Here is a 21,457-nt window from a genome sequence, read left to right as displayed (position 1 = left end):
CTAACTCAGAACAGGGGTCATAAACTACATCCGGTTCAGAATCTGGGTGGGGCGGTAGGAGGGGGTCAAGAAACAGAAGGTCACACACAGGTTCCCCCATACTCCCTTCATATAGAATACTTCCCCTTGCAACAGTTTTCAATTTTAAGAATGTTCAGGTGGAATATTGGCTAGAAAAAGAACACCACTGCATAGATCCATCCATCATAACAAAGGTACCAAACTGGTGTGGGATGCTAATAATGGGAGTAGCTATGCATGTGTGGAAGTGGGGTGCATAAGGAAATCTCTGTACCTTCCTCTTATTTTTCGTGTGAACCTAAAACTGAAAAATAAAGTCTTTAGGAGGAAAAAAAAGATCACCACTACTGAAAAACATATATTTTTCTAAACCATTGTCTTCCTTCTCTAAAATGACCACTGGTTGAGAGATGTTGCTGTGAAGAGTGAGCAGGCAGAGACCAGTTTGCAGGAGGGGTGCCCTGAGTACTTTGCAGGCAGGTATTGGGCAGGGACTTGAGGAACAGAAGACTGGCCTAGAAGGGTAAGGCTCTCAGAGCCCTTCTGGCCCTTCCCCTGGGCTGGGGTGGTCAGATATCAGATCTCTGGCTCCATCTCCTCCCGAGAGCAGGGTTCTCAGTGAGTCAGTCACCTCTGGTCTTGCCCAGGGTGAGGTATGGAAACAGCACCTGATTCTGGTGGCTCCAAGTCCTGGCTCTGCCCTTTGTAAGACATTTGACAGCCCAGCCTGTTTACTTAGCTGTAAAATGAGGATGACCTGACGCCACCCATCTCCCAGGATATGATGTGTATGACATCACCGGAGGACACCTGGCACAGTACCAGGCACAAAGGGGGCACACACAGGTGTTCCGGCCCAAAGCTCAAGAATGGGGGGTGTGGGCTCCAGCTGTACCCTGGAGGCACCAGGGCAGGGCCCTGAATCCTCAGACCTGCCCAGCAGGCCTGGCCAGTCCTAGCATTTGCTTGGGGTGCAGGAGTACCACATATACAGCCACTCCCACAGCAAATAGCCGGGGAGAGCACTGGACCGATAAGACAGCGGCCCTCAGATGCCTGAAAATGCTTTGGGGCCGAGTCATGGTTTCAGGAGCTGGTTTCCAAGTAGGGAGGCCCCAGGCTGCCAACCCCAGGAGCCTTCCCCCAATCCATCTCCACATGTGACAGTTCTCCACCTTCCACACTGAGCTGTGACTTCTCGAAGGCAGGGATCCAACCTATTCATGTCTACTTCCCCAGCACACAGAGATCAAGAACTGTGTGATAATCAGTGGTAGTGGTGACAATGATGGAGATGGTGGCTATCACAGCAACTGTCTGGTACACAGCCCTTACTGTGGGTATGGCACCATTCTAAGTGCCTTGTTTTAAATCTTTTAAACCTCACAAAAGTCATTGCATGTATGTACTATTGCCATGATCCTTATTTTTAATGAAGAGGCCGAGCTGCAGAAAGTAACTTGCCAAAGGTCACATACAAAGTGACAGAAGCAGGACTTGAACCCAAGTGCCTCATTCTGCCCTTTTACTGCTACTCCAAAGTGCTTGGGCAAAGAGGTTTACCTCTCTGCTGACTCCTCATTCACAGTGAAGGGAACATCTAGGGAAGGGACCTTAGAATCCTCAGGCCACCTTCCTAGGCAGGCTCTGCAGTGCCCTCTGAGATATCCCTGGCAAGGAGGCCATCTCAAGACTACGCAAACCTTTCCTTGGCATCTTTCTCAGAAAGAGCCCAGGCCTGCTTCCCTCTAACATGAACCCCCGATCCCCATCACCCCGGATATATATAATTGTCCCCCTTCACCCTCAGGTGGCTCTTTAGGAATCTGGACTCACCTCTCTGCTCCAGGCTGACAGTCCCTCATCACCTACTCCTCTATTCCCAGACCCTCTCCCTGCTGGTGACCTGGTCTGGATGTTTCCTACTTGGTTAGTCTCTGAGACACTATGCCCCATACTGGACATCCATGTGGCCTGAGGAGCAGGGAGTGGAGATAGGCTGTCCCCTCCTTTGTCCTGGGTCCATGCCTCCCGTGTGTGGCTCTTTTTAGCCCCATCTTCCTGGTCTATATGGAGCCTGTGGAAAACCAGCCCCTGGGTCCCTCCACAAATCCACCTCTGGTGCCCCCATTATGTACTTGGATGACAGATTTTGTTGAAACTAAATATAAAATGTTATGTTTTCCCTTGTAAAATTCACTCTTTTTCTATCTTGACAAAGCTAGTTTGAATCCTGACTTTGTCACTCCAAAGCCATTTCACTTGCTCTACCCAGGGCTATGTCATCTGCAGCCTAGAGAAGCCTACCTGTAGGGTCTTTATTAATTAAAAAAAAATTGCTGAACAGGATAAGTTTCAATTTCATCATCTGTGTTTAAATCTAGGACCAATACATTGATTTGTCTCTGGTTTGACCACCTCTTCCCAGAAGTGCTGATTTGAGGGCACAAGTCAACCTGGATGGCCACCTTTGGGGAATATGACAGGTGGACTCTGCCCCAGGAAGGGGTTGAGGGGGGACTGAGAACATTTTCTCTAGTACTGAGAACTACATTTCACTCCATAAAATCGTTGTTACTTTCTCTCCCAGTTTAAGGACTATTCTCAAGGGAGGCAGAGTTGGAAAGAAATGGGAACTGGGAGTTTTTTCTTTCTCTCTGACATTAACACTCTGTGTCTCCCCCTAGCAAAGGGCCTGTCTTTGCCCTGTTTGTCCTCTTGCTAGAAACAGACTTCAATAAGGAAGCAGACAAGTAGCCTCTGTGCTGGCCGGGCTTCTTTTATAATCACTGCTAATTCTGGACTTTGGTCCTTCTGGACATTCTGACATGAGCGTATCACACACCAGGTATCATGTACATGTGAAAAATCAGTAGGGTCACTGAAAATATAAACTCACCTGTCTTCTTTTGCTTCTGCCCTCCCATTCACCCTTTTAAAATCATTTGTGATTTCATCATCAGAATATAATTTCCACTAGTTAGAACACTTAAACTTGGATAGTTTTTCTCTATCCCTCACATTATCATATTCCTACTGAAAAAAAAGTAATTCCATTAGGCAGCTTAGTAGAACCATCACTTGACCAAGCCCGGCTCCATTTCTGGAGACACAGCAAGGAATGGCTTTGCAAACCTCTGAAATCTCTTCATGGACTTTTGATATTGTTACTTTAGTTTATTATTGTTATCCTCTCCCATTAGGAAAAATAGTTTCATCATTTTGTAATCAAAATAGCATTGCAAAGGACGTGTAATATATTATGTATGCATACTATCTAATAATCTCTCATGAAGACAGAAACTTGCTGGTGGTATGATGCATCTCCGACCCACTGCCTTCTACTTAATGCCTTCTCAGATGGTACGGAACAAATAATCTTCATCTCAGAAATACCTGGCTCTTCTCTAAGGTCCTTTCACTGATTGGAGCACCCCTCAGTCACCTAGGGTGACTCACAGAAGCAGATCTGGGGACCGGGTGGCCAAGGAGCTGGTAGAGACTAGGCTTCTGAAGACAGACCTGGCCCTGCCTCAGTGAGTGGGCTGCCTCAGGCAAAGCAGTGAAGAGTGGAATTTGTCATCCAAGCCTGCTCCCTAAAAACACACGCTAGCCCAAATAGTGGCTTTGTCCTGCCCTCTGGTCATTTAGGCCACCCCGCCCAGCCCTATTCTCCCCCAGGGAGTGTCCAGCCCAGAGTTCCCTCTCTACACCTATCTTCAGGGTATCAGGGAACCACTGTCAGCAAGCTTTCATATTGGAAAGAATTTATTCACAAATTCATACTGCTGAACAAAGGACTCCAACAACAATGGAGGGGTTTTAGGCTGTGAGACAAACTAGGGCATGAGGAGTAGGGAGACTTGCCCCATGAGATAACAGGGCATCTCAAACCCACGAGGGGCATGGCTAGCTCTAATCAGGTACAGCTCAGCAGCATCTAATCTATCCAGAATCACTTTGGTTCCCATGAATTACTTTTCCTGAAAAGCGGAACTTCAATTGCCAAAACACGGTTTTAATCACTTTATAAAGGGAAATCTAGCTACAATGTGACCCACAGTCCCCCAACACCTTAAAAAAATATTCATTTCCACTGAAATGGTCATCATTATGATTGCTCTGGGTGTTCCCTATAGAACTAGACAATAACATGATTGTGTTTCCTTATTATTGTTTCTCTTTCCTTCCCCCGTGGCCTTCACCTTCCTATTTTCTACATGTCTAAAAACCACTGACCACCACGTTTCCAGGCTATTTCTTTTCTTCTGCAGTGGGTTGGGAAATCAGAGAGCCATTCTCATTAGAATAGTGTGCTAATAAATGTGTCAACAGTTTAAGGCCCTCAGAGGGATAAAACACCTGGTTTAGATGCTGGGCTTATGTAGCTATTTCTGTGGGTTGTTTTCAATAACTCCCAGTTCAGGGCTAAGGTCCAATGGGAAATGGGGATCCAAGACTTAATCCCACCTGGAATTTCCATATATTTATCATCTGTCCTCTGGCTGGTAAGATGTTTCTATCGTGATGCTGCGTCCAGGAGCTCCATGTTTTGCTCTTCCTCTCTCTGTTATACATTGCCCCACATGTGAGCCTCGCTGGTGAGCCTGCTAGGCCTGGGAGCTTTGCTTCCATAATAAGCCTCATCAAGAGGGCAGAGACGTTCAGCCCTGTGGCACCTGACACAGAGCTGACATCTTTCTCTCAGGTGTCCGAAGCAATTTTAGAGACTTCAACCTTCTTCCAAAGCACTGAGACAGTATCTGTGAACATGGCCCCTTATGGCACAACCAACTGGGGACCTAAAAGGAGAGAGCAGAGCACACCAGGTGTACATGGCTGCAGGTGCCATCATCTGCCAGTTCTTCAAGGAACCCAGAGAGTGACATCTGGACAAGGCCACTTGGCCTGTGCCTGGAGTTGTTCTAAGCAGTGATGATTTTATTCTGCATTTTTGACCCTGTGGATTGTGATCCATTACTGAGCTGAAAAATTAGTTTAGTGGGTCACAACTAGCATGTTTCTTTAAAAAATAAATAGAACAGAATGGAAAATATCCAAGTACATCATGCATAGTGAGGGAAGGTATTATTTTTACAAAACATTTGCTTTGGTTTTATGTATCTCTATGTAGGTGTATGTGGTGGCTGGGACGTGCGATATATTTCTCACTGGGAGTGGTCGTCAAGGAAGTCTGAAATACAGTGAACTAATATACATCCATCCTGCAGCTACATCTTCCCTGAGACCCATCCTTGCCGCCTCTACTCCTGACTGAGAAATAAAATGAAATCTGTTCAGGGCCTCACTTGGAAGGCACAGGGGTCAAGGCACAGGGGTCAAGGATGCCTTCTTGGAGGAAGTGGGGCTTGCTTAGCATGAGCAGGAATAGAGAGAGGGAGCAGTAGGGCAGATGGAAAGGCATGGGCACTCTCTTGTCCCGTGGTAAGGAGTGGGGCAAACAAGAGACAGAAGAGGCCTGTAGGGCATAGCTGTAGATACCTGCCTTCTTGAGGAAGCAAATTGAGGGGCTGAGGCTAGAAGGTTGAGAGAAAAAAAGCTCATTTGATTTCAAAGACTCATTTTCAAAGTTACCTTTGGGGGATACTTAATAGTGAGACAGTCAAGTGATGTGTTAGGCCCAGTGTCCCTATCTCTCATTGATCCAATGAATGCAACTAATGGTGCCTGTTTTTGTCAATTTAATATTTAATTAATTAAAATGAAAAATCCGGTTCCTCAGTTACACTAGCCTCATTTCAAACACTCAACAGCCACATGTGGCTAGTGGCAACCATATTGTAGCATAGAACATTTCCATCAACACAGAAAAGTCTACTGGACAGGGATGTTCTAGAATAAGGAAATGGATAATTCATCTCAGGTTCATAAACCCTCAGGAAGGCAACATCTTCCAAGATTCCTATCACACCTATAGTTACAAATGCAAATGCTTCTGGGAGAGGAACTAAAATGGCTTAAATTCTTACCAAAGAGTTAACTGGTTGATCTCAAGGGCTTGAAGAGAGTCAGAGTCCAAGATGCCATCCACTAGAGGCTGAGTATATGTGACAGTATGAGGTGAAGGGATGTTGGAAGATAGGAAACCCCTAACCAAATGTGCCATCTGACAATACTGATGGATAAGGATTAAGATCCTCTGTCAGGGGATGCAGAAAACTTGGAGACCTGTGAGGAAAAGAAATGACCCACAGTTCTTATTCACCTTCGTCTAAGACGACTGAGGTCAATCCCCAATGGTCCTCAACGAAGGGGTTATTACATGGGAAACGGCACTTCTCTATTTCTAGAGAAGTAATAAGAAGTAAATGAAAGCTTTCCCAGCAGTGCATGCTTCTGAACTTGGCCCTCTTCTGTCCTCCACATTCACTCTATGACCACGCCCATGCCTTTATCTATCTCCTTCACACTAATGACTCCTTGACCACCACCACATGCCCAGGCCTAGAGATCCAAATACTTACTTGTTATTTCCACTGGGAGCCTTCACTCGACAATTCTAAAGGGAATTATAACAATCTCTGGCCCACTACTCCACCCCACTTCCTATATTCCCCATTCTGGCTCATCCTCCACCTACTCACTCTGTCATCCAGGTCACCCTGTGAGTCACCCCAGACTCCTCCTCCTACTTCTTTGCTCTCTACCTAAGGTCACCACATCTTGGCCACCTCTCCACTATGCCTTGACTCTGCCCAGCTCAATCCTCTCTAGCCCCCACCATTGCAGGGACCATCCATCCACTGGCCTTCCTGATTCTAGTCGCAGCCACCTCCAGCCCAGTGGTTCTTACCCATGGATAAGCAACAGAATAACCTGGAGAGGAGTTTAAAATCTAGATTCTGACTCAGTATATCTGGCCAGGTTGAGCATTCCGTATTTTGCGAAAGTGCCCCAGGTAATTCTGATGCATACCCTTCATTAAGAACCACTGCTGCCATCTCCTTGTTATTAATAACAACAAAAACAACAATTAACATTTTTTGTGCACTTACATGTGCTGCCTCATGTAATCTTCGTGACAACCCTGTGAGGTAGGAGTTATCACACTCCCATTTTACAGTTGTTAAAACTGAGGCACAAAAGTCCCATGGCTAGTAAGGGAGTGAAATGGAACATGACCCGCCACTCCTAACCATTCTGCTCTCCACATCACTGTAGAGACTTGACATGTAGCCCCTTCCTTAACATCCTTTAAAGAGAGTTCTAGGAAAAGATGGCAGCTTGGGGACATACTCGTGATTTCCCTCTCCACCCGACCTCCCACCAACAGCTTTTTAACTCTAAAAGAAACACTTTGATCAGGGTGGTGGCTACAGAGTGTGCACTTATGTAAATATTCACTGAGATGGATGCTTAGGATTTCTGACTTTATTGTATATCTATTACTCCTCAATAAAAAAGGTCCTAAAAAAGTCACTGGAATAAGAAAGAACCTAACAAATGTGAAATAGGGTAAACATGCATACATAAAGCAACTAGGAAAAAGCTATCACAATGCTGGCAGCTGTGAATTATTCTTTCTGAAATAAAACATTTAAGAACAGATTAAGAAAAAATCCCCAGAGTTAACCCACAGGAAATCTTTAGAGGAGAACAGGCTTGGAGAGAACACTGGCTGGAGGCAGGGTCTCCTGCAAGACAGACAGGAAAACTCCAGTTCAGGCTGGCTTGGCTACAGTGGGGAGCACATGGCTGGGTACTGTTGCAGCCATAGCAGCAGGACACAAGGGCTCTGAAGGTCCATAGGACCATCTGGGCCAGAGACTGAAGGATGCTTCAAGTGGAGGTCGGTGACCGCGAGGGGCTTCTTCCTAAAGAGGCCATGTGATATCTGCACCAAGGAGAAAGTCCAGCCCCATCAAATCCAGCTTCTGGTATGTTTGGTGTTTATGAATATAAAGAGCTCAACTGGGGTCATCTGTTTCTAGCTCCCACAGTGCAGTCCAAGGGAGTAGGGTTTGGCACAAGGATTTTGAAGTCCATCCTAAAAGAACAAAGAAAATTCTGAGAAAAAAAAGTGTGATGAAGTACACTTTACCCAAGTACCTATTAAGAGATAGTAAAATAAAACGTGATCAAAACAGATAGTACAGGTATAAGGAACAGACAATTCACCGGAACAGACCTAGAGCAGACCTAGAAATACATGGAAAGATAAGATACAGGTAGTATTTCAGATCAGGAGGACAACTGTAACAATCTCTGCCCGTTTCCCGCCCCCCACCCCTTCCTATATTCCTAATTCTGGCTCATCCTCCACCTGCTCACTGTGTCGTCCACGTCAGCACTTTGTGAGTCACCCCAGACTCCTCCCCATCCTTCCTCATTCCCCTACCCAAAGTCACTACATCTTAGCCACCTCTCCACTCTGCCTTGAATATGCCCTGCTTGGTCCCCCCTAGCCTGGCCCTGACTCCAGGTCTCATCCCGCCACCCCATAACAGTACAGGGGCCACCCATAGGCCTCCCTGCTTCCAGACATGGCCACCTCCAGGGCAGTAGTTTGGAAAGCCTATACAGACTACTTTGATTACACGTACATTTTAGATTTTTGAATATCTAAATAGTGAACAAAACTAAATAGCAAATGACAATCTAGGATAAAATATTTGTAATATAAGACAGACAAAAAGTTAATAACCTGGTTATCAAGTACTCTTATAAATCAATAAGACAAAAAGAATAAACAACACTAAATAATAAAATACTGCACAAATAAAATGAAAAAAAAGAAAAGAATATACTAATGGGAAACAAGACGAAGCACATAATCAAACAATCTGTCAAAAGAGAATTATTAATGACTAATTGGCCTGTTAAAAAAATGAGTCTAAGTGATAAAATAATAATTTTTAAAACAGCAAAAATGAAATACTGTATTTGCTTATCAATTTTGTAATTTTTTTTAACACCCCCCCCCCGCCACTTCCATCCGTGACCTACGGATGTTGCCATCTCCTCTTAAAAACTGTATCTTTGAAGGCGGGGCGTCTCCTCCCACATGAGGGCACCTGGGGCGTGGAGCACCTGGGGTATAGGTCACGGCTCCGCTGGAGCTCGAGCCCAGGACCTTCTGCGTGTAAAGCAGACGTGCTAAGGACTACTCTATGGAACCACCCCCTTAAAAAAGGCAGTTAATATCCAGTGTTGGGAAGGATGTAATGAAAGAGATACTCTCATAGGACAGGTAGTGAGAGCCTAAGTTGATATATCCTTTCTGGAAGGCAAATGAACAATATGTAGCAAAATCATTCAGTGTGCATATTTTCTTTGATCTAGCAATTCTACTTAAAGACTATATCCTAGGGATAAAAATAAGGATGTGCACAGAGTATTATATATAGGCCACAACTGTTAGTAACCTAAAGGGGCAATAATAAGGGACTAGTTAAATCACGATAGGTACACAGTGAAATACAAGAGATCCATAAGTTTATTTACTGATAAGGAAAACTGTTCACAACTTATTATGAAATATAAAAAGCAAGTCACAGAACAATAAATACAATATGAATCCGTTTATGTAATGTGTGCATATGTATATATCTATATGTATGCAAAGAAAAAGAAATCTTAAAAGATGTAACCAAAATAGTAATAATAGTTGTATCTCTGACAACTGTATGATTCTTTTTCTTTGTTCTTCTTTGTGTTTCCTACTCCTTTTACAAGAAGCATGGAGGTATGATACAGACTCTCCCCACAACCATTGAACTGGTGGGGAATCCCTGTCCACAACTCCTATTTCCTCTGATCAGCCACATCCCTTATATGTGACATATATGATATTTCTTATGCTGCTGTATAACTTTTCAAACTTAATCTTGTCTCTTCAATTCTCTAGATCGTGAGAACAGTCTGTGTTTTACATTTCTTTTGTGTTCCTCTCAGCGCCTAATACACAAGTTCTCAGCAAATAGCCCAAGAAAGAATGTGTCCTTTCTGTGTCGGTGCCCATGTGAGCTGCCTGAGCATCAGCTGGTTGGCTACACAGGTGTGGCATCCAAGCCCAGTTCCAGGTCAGGCTTGAGGCTGTGTGTTGTGGGCTACCTGTCAACCTGGTCCTGTGAGGATGCCCATTGTTAATGCGAATTATTACTGACTGATGGGGCTGTTTGTTTAAAGTACAGGTCACTGCCCCCACACCCAGAGGCAAAGCCAATCCTAGGGCAGCCTATAATTAATGAGCTAGTATGTATTTCCTCTGGTGTAAAGTTGGCTTTGATGCAACAGATTAGCCTTCCCACTTCTTCCACTACCCTCGCACCATTTACACCTTCACATCTTGCTTTCTAGAGGCTTCCTTTGGAGAAGTACCCTCTTCATCCAAACTGTGGGCCTAGTCCAAACAGCCCTGCGTCCCTGATCTATAGGCTGACTCACCAACTCCTCCCTTGTCCTCCTGGATGATAAAGTTTGCTTTCATGTCTAAGCAAATCTACTACCCAAAAGCATCTCAGCCTGTAAGCCTAGAGACTGAAAGGCCCTAAGAGACCACTGTAGAAGTGGCAGAGAATTTTTTCCTGCAAATTCAACAAATAAATTTTTATGGTTGTTCATAATCTCTGCAATCAGTACTTACTTCAGTTAAACCCTCTAGAGAAAAAAAAAGAAAAGCCATCAGAAATGGAGGAATCAGAATCAAGGAAAGAAGACCAATCAACTGCCTTTTTTCCCTCATTGTAGAGATATAAACAATCCCTGGTGCTTCCAAGGTTCTAGAAGCAGAGAGAGAAAAGTCCTGGAGCACTTGCCATGAGTACCCATGAGAGGCTATGGAAACCAAGCCTAAAGTGCCATAACAGGAACCTTGGACTGAGTACCTTACGGCTCCATGCCTCAGTTTCCTCATTTGTAAAATGGGATGATAACAGTGCAACCTGCTTTACAGACTTATGAGTATTAAATAAGTTAATGACTATAAAGCATGCAGAGTAGTGGCAAACTACAGGTAAATAAGATATAAGTGCTTTCTACTGTTAATAAAAGCAAAGGGAGTCACAGTGACAGCCACGTGCTTGGCAGGCTTCCCTGCTGTAGCCCAGGGTTTCTCAACCTCAATTTGACATCTAGGGCTGATAACTGTTGTGAGCAACTATCCTGTGCAATGTAGGGTGTTTAGCAGTATCCCTGGCCTCTCTCTACCCACTAGGTGCCAGTAGCAAACCCCATTTTGACTCCCACAAAGTTGTGACCAACCGAAAATATCTCCAAACATTGCTAAATGTCCCTAACTGAAGAAGGGGGGCAGTTACCCCCATTTGAGAACCACTGATACAGTCCTATAAAAGCCACTGCCATAAAGAAGTCATGTTACACACTCTGACCTCCCACTTGTGTGCAGGTCTGGTGTAGATCTAGCTAAGCCTGTAGGTCCCACATTGGGGCCCCTTGTGGTTAGATGTAGGAACTGCAGGTGGAGAAGTAACATCCAATTCCGTTTCTCTAGGTGGCTGCCATTTTCTTCTACAGATGAAATAGGAAACTGGGGCCTAGGCAGCCTTCTCGTTGGGTGGTACTCGCCTTTGAGAGACCCAAAAGGTACAGAGAGAAAAGGAGGCCAGGGATAAATGATCTGGGAGCTTGTGGCTATGGCCTTAGTTAGAGGACATGAACAGGGTTTACTAAGATTCCTGGGAACCCACTCCAGCATAGAGGGAAGAGGCTAGACAAGATTCAAGCCTGAAGCCCTGGCCATGGCCCTTACCTAGTGAGGCCTCTGGGTACAGGAGAAGCAGCCCCTCTCTTCTCAGGAAACAAATGGGTTCTGCACTTGATTCTGAAAAGAAACACTCTTTTCATAAAATAACATCCTGACCATTTAACAGTACTAAAGTTTAACATATACTTATTTTGACCCAGCAGTTGCACTGCTACAAATGTATTCTATAGATTCATTAGCACAGGTGCACAGCTGTAGTATACTAATCTAGAGTGCAGGCTTGGGACCTGACTGCCAGGTTCAAATCCCAGATATCTACCACCTACTAGATATATGACCATGGGAAAGTTATTGACTTCTTCGTAACTTAGTTCCTCCATTTGTGAAGCTGGGGCAATAATAGGGCCTATCTCACTGTGCTGTTACAAAGGCTACGTAACTTATTATACATAAAGAATGTCATCTGTGGTCAATGCTAGCTATTATGATGTTCATCATGCTCCTCTTCAGTAATAGCTAAAAATCTGGAATCACCTGTTCAAAGACATGTCCATTCTATGGCATACTGGGCATCATTGAAAGAAATAAAGTAGAACCATATCTACTTAAATAATACAATTTATTTAACAGTAAGGTCCAATTGTTAAAGAAAGAAGCAAATAAACTGCAGATAAGTAAAGTTTGAGATTATCTGTATATAAAAAGAGCTATATAAAAATAGATACATGTCTTTACCTGCATAAAAAACTTCTAGAACTCTCAAGAAGCTGTTAGTAATAGTTATATCTAGGGAATGAGAATGGAAGACTGGAGAACTTTTGCTTTCTTCTTTGGTACTGTTAGAATTTCCTACTATGAGCATGTATTTTAAAAATCTATATTATTTTTTAAAAAGAATAACAAAACTGTATCTACTGCTGTGGAAACGGTTTAAAGCTATATTATGAAAAATTTTTTCAAAAAGTGGCAGAATATGAATAATACAAGCCACAGGAATAAATCTCAGTTCATAAATTCAGGCATGTAAGAAATCAAACTTTCGTTTCTATAACTCAACTTGGTATTTATGATAAGCTTCCATCCTGCCAACAGAAAACTTGATTCTAGGTGTGTCTGAGTTCTCCAGAACACTGAGAAGTACCAGGTACAGATGAAGTGGCTATGAAGTTGGCTGAGGCCGGGTCTAGTAGCCTCTGCTGCTCTGTGCCACTCATGGGCAGCCAGGAATCTTGGACCAGGGTACTTGTGTCCCCGCAGCCTGGACCCACCATGTAGCATAAACTTTATGGCACACAAAGCCAGAGATACTTGAAGATGGATTCCATTTTCTAATCTGGGAGCTAGCTCGGGAAGAAATGAGCTCCATGAACATGAGAGTAGAAAAGAGGGAAAATTGGGGGGTGGGGAAGGGATTAATTTCTCAAATATGCCAACCACATATATGCGTAAATGCAGAGCAAAAAGTCTGCACATTTCCAACAGATAACTAATAGCGCCTACCAGCAGGGTAAGCTTTAGGACAGTGGAAAGGAAGTTTTATCTTTTTATTCTGTGTATTTCTAAACTGCGTGGATTTTTTAATGATGAAGCTATATTCAGTATTGTTTATATAACCTATTATTTAAAAAAAAAAAAAAAAAGATGTCTACATCTTCTGCCTCCATGCTGGAGATGGGGGTGGTTTTAGGTCACACCTGTCTGGCCCTTTTGTGGGCAGAACCCTGGGAAGCATATTTGCATGAGAGGCTAAGAGGCCTATTGGGAAGGAACTCTTTCTAAGGGAAAAAGAGAAGTACAGTGAGCTGACCCAGAGACAAAGCTTTGCTCAGCAGAAAGGAGATAATTCTGAACTAGAGTAGTTATTTGTGATTTAGATGTATCTGTGGGACCAGATCCCACAGCTCTATAAGGTAATGAAAGTACTAGCAGCCCCACAGTCCTTCTGCAGTGGAGCTAGCTGACTTCATGTCAACAGGAGTGTTAGTGGCTCCCGGCAGGTGTGGGACGCCTGATGGGTGTGGTAATGTCTAGTAGAACTGATAGCTCCATGGGGGGTGTGGCAGGGGCAAAGGTAGGTTGTAGAGCTGGAGAAGGGGAAAAGATAGCTGGCGGGTGGGGGTGGTAGCTGTCTAAACTTATCCACCAGCGCGAGACACACACACCCTGAGGATGCCCAAAACACTTATGGGTAGAGGGTGTGGGAACTAGGCAGGACCTGAGATCCTGCACTGGCAGGCAGGAAACAGAGACACACGTCAATGAGCTCTAACAATGTGAAGAGTGCACAGAAGTCCAGGTGAGAAGCACAGGACAGGGAGCCACAAAGTCTACATGGGAGGGTCAGGGAAGGACTCCTGAGTCAGCTGCCTGGTAATTCAGTGGGTGGGAAGGGTGGAGAGCATGAGGAATCACATGTGCAAAGGCCTGGAGCTGTGAGGGAGTGAGCCGAGGTTTGTGGAAACTGAAAGCTCAGACTGAATACTGGAGAGTGGTAGGTAGATGAGGCCACAAAGGTTATGTTCCAGGGTAAGGAACTGGACTTCATCCTAAAGACAGTAGTGAAGCTCAGAAGAGGGCTTTATACAGGGAAATGAGATAATCAAATTACCAGGAAGCTTTCCACCACCACACTCCTGACACTCCTAACTCCAACCCAGTGAATAATCTCAGAGTGTTAATTCCTCTTGGAAGTATTCCCCGACCATCCCTCAGACTCAGCTAACTAGCCCTTAGTGAGAGTTTCTAGGGATTCTCAAGCACCCCTATAACACTGTCTTATTACCTGTGCCCTACGTTTTCTCTCTCCCCGGATAGTGTGAGAACTGGAGGCCAGGGATTACGTCTGCTGTGTTCTATATGTTGTATCCTCAGCACCTTGCACAGTACCTGGCATGATAAGTACACAATATATATTTATTTAATGGGGGGAAAAAAGAGTTATCTATGCGAAGATAACTCTTATGGTTTCCAGCCTGAGCTATGTAGATTGGAGAGGGAGGAACAGGGGACCAAGGAGAAGCCTCTTGTAATAGTTTGAGTAAGAAGTGAAGAGGGCCTGACCTGAGGTAGTAGTGGCAGAGCTGGAGGGCAGGGAGAGATTGGGAAATATTTAGAAGGCAAAAATGATAGGCCTGGGTGATTAGATGAGTGAAGTGAGCAGGCCAGATAAGGGGAAGGAGGCTCCTGGGCTTCTAGCTTAAGCAGTTGGGTGGATGATGGATTAACCAAGACTGGCTACTGTGGAAGAGGCAATATGTTGGAGAAAATGACTAAGTCAGTTTAGATATGCTGTCTCTGACATGCCTTGAGGCACACAAATGGAGAAGTCCCAGGGGCAGCTGGAACCCTAGAACTGGAGCCCAGGATAGACATCTGAACTGAAGATGGAGATTTGAGAACTATCATACTGTAAGTGATGGTTAAAAACAACAGAGGAAATAAGATCACCTAGGGATTAAAGGAAGAGGTGAAACAACAAGGTAGACATCCACCTGTAAGAGGTGGGCTGAGGAAGGAAAAGGAGATAATGAGAGGGAAGTAGATAAGAGAGCAGTATAATAGCTGCTAGGAGACACCTGGCTTTAAGAATTAACAAATAGGGTTCAATAGTGTAGAAAAATAAAAAGTCCACCTGGGCCCCCTTAAAATTGAGAAAACTCAGGCCCAGGGAGCCTCTGAGGTGTTCAAGACCACAAGTTTATTATTGCCTGTGGTCACACAGATCAGTGGCTCTGAAATTATGATCCCTGGACTCCGGGGGGTGCCCAAAACCCTTCCATAGTGGTTCAAGAGATCAAGAATATTTTTATAATAATACCAAGACTTTTTTGCAGTATTCACTGTTGGACACTTGCACTGATAATGCAAAAGCAAAAAATGGATAAAACTGTTGGGGCCTTTACATAAATCAATGAAGTCATATCCTTTATCCCCATGCACTTATGATGTAACAAAAAGTCCAGCTTCACATAAGAATGTCTATGATGGAGTAATAATTGTTAATTTTATTAAAACATGACCCTTGAGTACACATTTTGTTAACAATCTGTGCATATATCACTTCTACTATGCATAGAATAATATGTCTATTCACTATAGTGAATAGACACATTTATATGATTGTTTGCATTGAGAGCTGAACTACCTGCTTTTTTCATGGAACGTCATTTTTATTAGAAAGAACAATTGATAAAATGTGATTGATTATTCAGAGTTGGGTATTTGGCAGACATTTTCTCAAAAATGAATGAAGTGAGCTTGTCACATCAAGTAAAGCAACTGGTAGTTTTTTGACAATGACAAAATTTGAGCTGTCAAGTGAAAATAAGAATTTTATAAAACTTGTATCCATACCATGAGCTTGACAGCTTCTCAATACCTAAAGACGTTGCTGATGAAATCAGTGGTATTAACAAATGTGATATTGTGGACTGAAATGGGTCCGCATTTGGAAGATCTACATAACTCACTGAGCTATTATTTTCCAAATGACCAATGCATGATGTTACAAAATCAGTCATGAATAAAAGACTCATTCAAAGTATAAGATAGACCAATACAGTTTAATATACTATGTATGAGAAGTTCATTGCTGTGGTTTCAGATCCTACATTGCAACTAATCTTTCAGAAACTGCCACTTGTCCAGTTTTGGTGAGATATCAAAGATATCCACGACTATCTGAAAAGGCTATTAAAATACTCGTACTTTTCCAACCACAAATCTGTATAAAGCTGGATTTTATTGATCTACTCCAACCAAAGCAACATTTTGTGACAGACTGAATACAGAAGAAACAGATATGAGAATCCAGCTGTCTTCTCTTAAGCCAGTCATTAAAGAGTTTTGCATTTAAAAAAAAATAAAAATAAAAAAATAGATTTCCAAAACTGTAAAATAACTCTCCTCTAAACTTTATTTTAGAAAACATACATTTTATAATGTTAACATGTAAAGAATTTATTACTGTTATTTTAACATAATAAATACTTGTAAAGCCTCAATTTCGAATATTTACTTCCCTATTTGTAATATGGTAGTTATCAATAGCTACAGACCAAATAAATGTTTTCTAAATTTCTCAATAATTTTTAAGAGTGCAAAAGGGTCCAACACCAAAATATTAGAGAACCACTATTACAGACCACCCATTCCTATCTCCCAAGTCTTGGGGTTTTTTCCAGCACACCTACTCCTCCTACTCACTTCTCCAGAGAATAGTTATAAAACCTAAAAACAAAAACAAAACAAAACAAAAAAGGCCTTTTGAGCCACGCTTCTCTTGCTCAGGCCTGCTTCCACGTCTGGAAGTGTACTTTCCTTTCTAATAAAGCTTTTCTTTTTCTGCTGTTAAAAAAAAAAAAAAACTAACTAAAAACAAAACTTAGCTGAAGAACAGATAAAACAGCAGGCACAGCGAACTAAAGAGAATAAGACCCTTTTCTTCCCTGCAAAATAATGTTCCTAACTTAAGGGCCAAGGCCTGGTAAGTGGCCCTGCTGGCTATGCTGGATTCATCCACAACCCCTACTACTGCCCCCTGTGGGAGAAAAAAGACTGGGGGCGAAGGGCTCAGTGGGCATTCAGGCGTCTTACCTCCTTCACATTCCATAAGTGGTTTGACAAAACAGCAAGTGAAGGCAGGTGGAGCCATTTTTTTTAGTTACAATTTACAGGGGAAGAAACAGGTCTGTGCCTTTCCTGATATCAGTAAATAAGTCAGACTGGGAGCAGCAACTAGGGGTTGTAATCCAGGATTCCCTCTACTGGCACTAGCTCTAAAATGCCTCTCTTCCCCACTCAGCTTAGTGGTCCACCACTGAAGATGCAAGTAAGGGCTTACATTTACAAGCCACATAGATTTTTTTTTAATCCTTTGTCCACTCTTTTGGTTAACTGGTCTTTTGATAATAGTCTGTAAGAGAAAGTGACACTTTAGATTATTTTTCAGTTATAAAACTAGTTTAAAAATGATTAAATAAAAGTTAAAGAAATAGAAGGCAAATAGAGATAACACAAAAGCTGGTCTTTGAAAAGAAAAATCGGCCTCTAACAAAACTAATCATGAAAAAAGGCATGAAACATTAAATAAGCAATACTGGGAATGAAAAAGATAAGTAGAGCTATATAAAAAAAAAAGAAGAGAATATTACAAAATTTTTATGCTAATTTTTTTAAACTTTTTACTTTTTAATATTTTTGAGAAAATTCAAAATTACCAATATTGGCTAGAAGAGAAGTATTAGTAATACTTATAATTGTAGAAGAATATTCTGAGGTCTCCTCTTAAAATGCAAACTGCTCAGTGAAGTAAGTGCTAATGAGTTCATTCGGTTGCCTTTTGTGACAAAAGAGATGGGTCTTTGGAGCCGGGCCTAGGGGCCTATGTGTCTGGTTGGATGGAAAGAGGGTCCTGAGAGTACAGAGGAGGGCTGGCACTGCCTCTTGTTTAGCAACCCTGAAGGCCTGGAATCGGATTACCCCAAGGATGTATCAGGCTTCCAAAACATCCCCTACTTGCTTCCCCAGGACTTGGCCTCAAACATGAGATTCTGCCTGGCCTGTCATTCCTAGGGAGACACAGAGACACATCTGTCAATTTAGCTCTGCCCAGCCACAGGGTTCAGCCTACAATCCCCTCCTCCCTTACCTCCCTCTCTCCTTCCTCCTCCTATTCTTCCCTTTTCTTGCCTCATTCCCCTTCTTCCAATCTTCTGTTGGAAGACAAAGAGCAGTAGCTCTTGGTGTGTCTGGAATCATATCAGGTGCCACACTACCTCTCCCCACATTCCACCCTTTCCTCACTCCCACTGCCTGGTACTTCTAGCCAGATGAGTTGTAGCAAATAGGTGAAGTCCTGAAGCCTCACCACTTAGCCTATCTTGGCCTATTCCCCAAACTTATTTCTGAGTCTGATATCAGAATGAGACAGAGAAAGGGTCAGAGGTGGTGTGTGCAGTAAAGGGAAATAGTTGTCTAGCGCTAGGCCTTGGTTTAGAGTTAATGCAAGAGATCTATTATTTATAGTTTGCCCTGTTTGTGGTCCAAATGTGTATCCTACATATATCCCATGTCTTAAATTTGTTAATGCAGTTGGGTGAATAAAATGTGTTACTCTGTCCATACCAGCTAGTGACACCAGTATCTCAAGCAACAGACACTAGAAGCACCATCACTAAAAAGTGTGTGTGCAAGTGCATGCGTGCATACATGTATACGTGTGTGTGTTCTGGGGGTGGAAATCCATTAGATATTTTAATGATAGTGATCTTCAGGAAAAGGATGGGAATGTTCAATGTACCCAACACTGCTGTAGTCAAGTTGTGATGTCTTCTTATGGTCTTATCCATGGGGGATAAGAGTGGAAGGAGCCACAACAGAGAGTTGAGTTTAGGTAAAAAGGGTTCCTTTGTGGACCTTGATAATAATTTTAGTCCTAGACTGACTTGAGCCCCTGTAAGGCCCTAAGACAGGTACTTCAGTGGACTCCTTACTTTGCTCAAAGCCTCAGGGATGGATGGGATGTGGACAGCAGATACTCACTGTGACCTCAAACTTCTGCTACTACCTGGTCTGGAATAGTCACCTTGTCCAGATAACAGAAAACTGATACTGCAATGACACTGACCACAATAGAGGCCAGGACACTTGCCCAACCACATCTGACTGCATTAATGAACACACTGGGTTGGAAGACTCAAAATCTGGACCAAACTAGATTTTGGTAGTCCTTACCAAAGTCAGTTTCTGGTGAAAAATGTGGATAGGAATCCAGCATCAGAGAATTAAAAACCTCCAATAGTAAGAAAGAGGTGCCATGTCGTGGGCACTTCCCAGTCCAGGTTGATATGATTTGAAAGGCCCTAAGGAAGGTCCCAAGATTCCCCCTCCAATCTAGTGAAATGATGCCTAAAATTTCAAAATTAGAGTTCTCTCCCTTTAACTGAAGTTCCACTAGTTTGAGCATTGCTGGGTGTGAAGCTGGGTGGAGTTGGGACCAGTATTATTCTGAGCTGTTGGCACTCTTTTTTATTCCAACACAGAAAAAGGCTCTGAGAATGAAGTATGAGGCAGGTGTGGGAGTGGACAGAAGTAATGATGAGGACACAACTATCGAATTGCCTACGACAGATTCTACTGATGATCTAGGCTTTTAGGTTTCTCTCCCTAATCCAACGAACCTATTTGGGGGAGATCTTTGGAAACAGCGAGATTATTCAAGGTACTCATCACTCTCTGCCACCTGAGACCTATGAAGTAGGGTGCTTTCGGCATGGGCTCTATGTAGACTTAAGGCTATAAGTGATTAACTCAAAACCTCTCTCTGTGAGTGCCACTATATTTAGGAGGTGGGTGACACAGTAGGAAGCCTGGTATATTTTGATGTGATCTGTCAGGCCCTTAGAAATCTTCCTTCCAAAAATATTCCCCTTGCTCCTGACACATTGACACCTAAAATTTCACCATTACAGGGTCCTTAAAGTTACTCAATAGGTCTAGAAAAACACAAAGATCTTTTAACTCAGGGTGGGATGGGGGATCGGTGAGAAGTCACACAAGAACAAACCAGTGGTGGCCTTGAAATTCCTAGACGAGGGGCTTACAGGTGGCAATCCAGTGGGAAGAGGGGAAGGGTGGGAAAGTAGGAGGGTTGGGATTATCTATATTAAAGCTATGTTTTCATAGTAAATACTCAGTTTTTAATTATATTGAAGTATTTATTTGGGGTGGCTTTGGCAAAGGACTGATGGGAGATCTAGGATGGTAAAGACTCCCCCAAAAACACCCCTTGACTCTACCACTGCAACAAGAAAAACAAGCTGAGCGACAAGACCATGGAAATCAAGGTACAGGAGTCCTGTAGTTGGAATGAAAGGAGGCTGTCAAGTTCAATCTCTTTCCCCCTATAGTCATTTTGCCCGTCAGAGGCAGGCAAATACCCCAAGGCTGAGCTGAGGAATATCCAGGAGGGTCTTGAGTCCTCAGAATTCTCTGCAGGGTCCTCTCCCTGGAGGAGGCCAAGGAGGGGAGTGTAGCCCCTTGGCCAAAAATGCCAGGAAAAGGGCAGAGTAAACTGTGGCAGGATTGTCCAGTCACATGATTCAATCTCACTGCTTCTAGTCACATTATCTTTTTCTCTCTTCCTCTGGTCTCTCCCTCTCCTTCTTTCCCCTCCCTCTGCTCTGTTTTGATTTGGTTAAAATAGATGCAAACTCTGGTCTTTTCTATTTTTAATACTCAGCCATTACATAATCCACACCATAATTGCTGACTTGAAAAACTATTGGCAACAGTAGAAAATCCCCAGACTTTTAAACAGGAAAAGGATTATTACAGCACAAAGCTTTGGGCAGTTTTACTGACTGGTAATCTGTCTGTAATCGTCACTTTCCAGTGGAAGTCACATGGGCCCTGGGAAACACTCTCCCCACCGGGAGAGCCAGGTGGGGGAAGAGATGAACTGAATCCTCTGCTGGGAGGAGGACATATGGTATGGTGAGGTGGCCGTGGGGTGCTGCACTTGGAGCTCCCACTGATCCCAGACACCAATGCTGAAAGAGAGGCTTCAGGTGACTAGCCTCTCCTGGGGCTACTTTTTACTGCTTTCATTTTTTGCTTGAGAGTAGAGTCTTCAGTTTCCAGGACCTTTCCCTTATCAACTTCTCTGCCTTCCTACAGCCTCCAACACATTCCTGAGCATGCCTGAATGAAGAGGGACTATCCCAGATAACTGATGATTTTATAAAGACA

At 43.3% G+C, this 21,457-nt stretch overlaps 1 long non-coding RNA gene across 23 annotated transcripts in view; it reads right to left on the bottom strand.

Annotated features, from left to right (window-relative positions):
* LOC102889557 overlaps positions 1–21,457 on the bottom strand; it is a 113,059-nt gene that overhangs the window by 21,019 nt on the left and 70,583 nt on the right. For 20 of the 23 annotated variants that reach the window (XR_003045641.1, XR_003045638.1, XR_001516671.2 and 17 more), the window contains one exon: positions 7,394–8,029. The exons of 1 other annotated variant lie outside the window; for it this stretch is intronic. This is a non-coding gene — a long non-coding RNA (uncharacterized LOC102889557). Of the gene's footprint in view, positions 1–7,393; positions 8,030–11,752; positions 11,825–21,457 lie in introns of those variants that run through there. 2 more of the 23 variants (XR_003045642.1, XR_003045650.1) reach the window with 1 other exon arrangement.

The sequence above is a fragment of the Pteropus alecto genome, unplaced genomic scaffold (assembly GCF_000325575.1).
Source record: "Pteropus alecto unplaced genomic scaffold, ASM32557v1 scaffold131, whole genome shotgun sequence".
In the NCBI taxonomy this organism is placed as follows: domain Eukaryota; kingdom Metazoa; phylum Chordata; class Mammalia; order Chiroptera; family Pteropodidae; genus Pteropus; species Pteropus alecto.
Note: the sequence above shows the minus strand (reverse complement) of the source record. Positions and strands in the feature narration are given on the sequence as shown.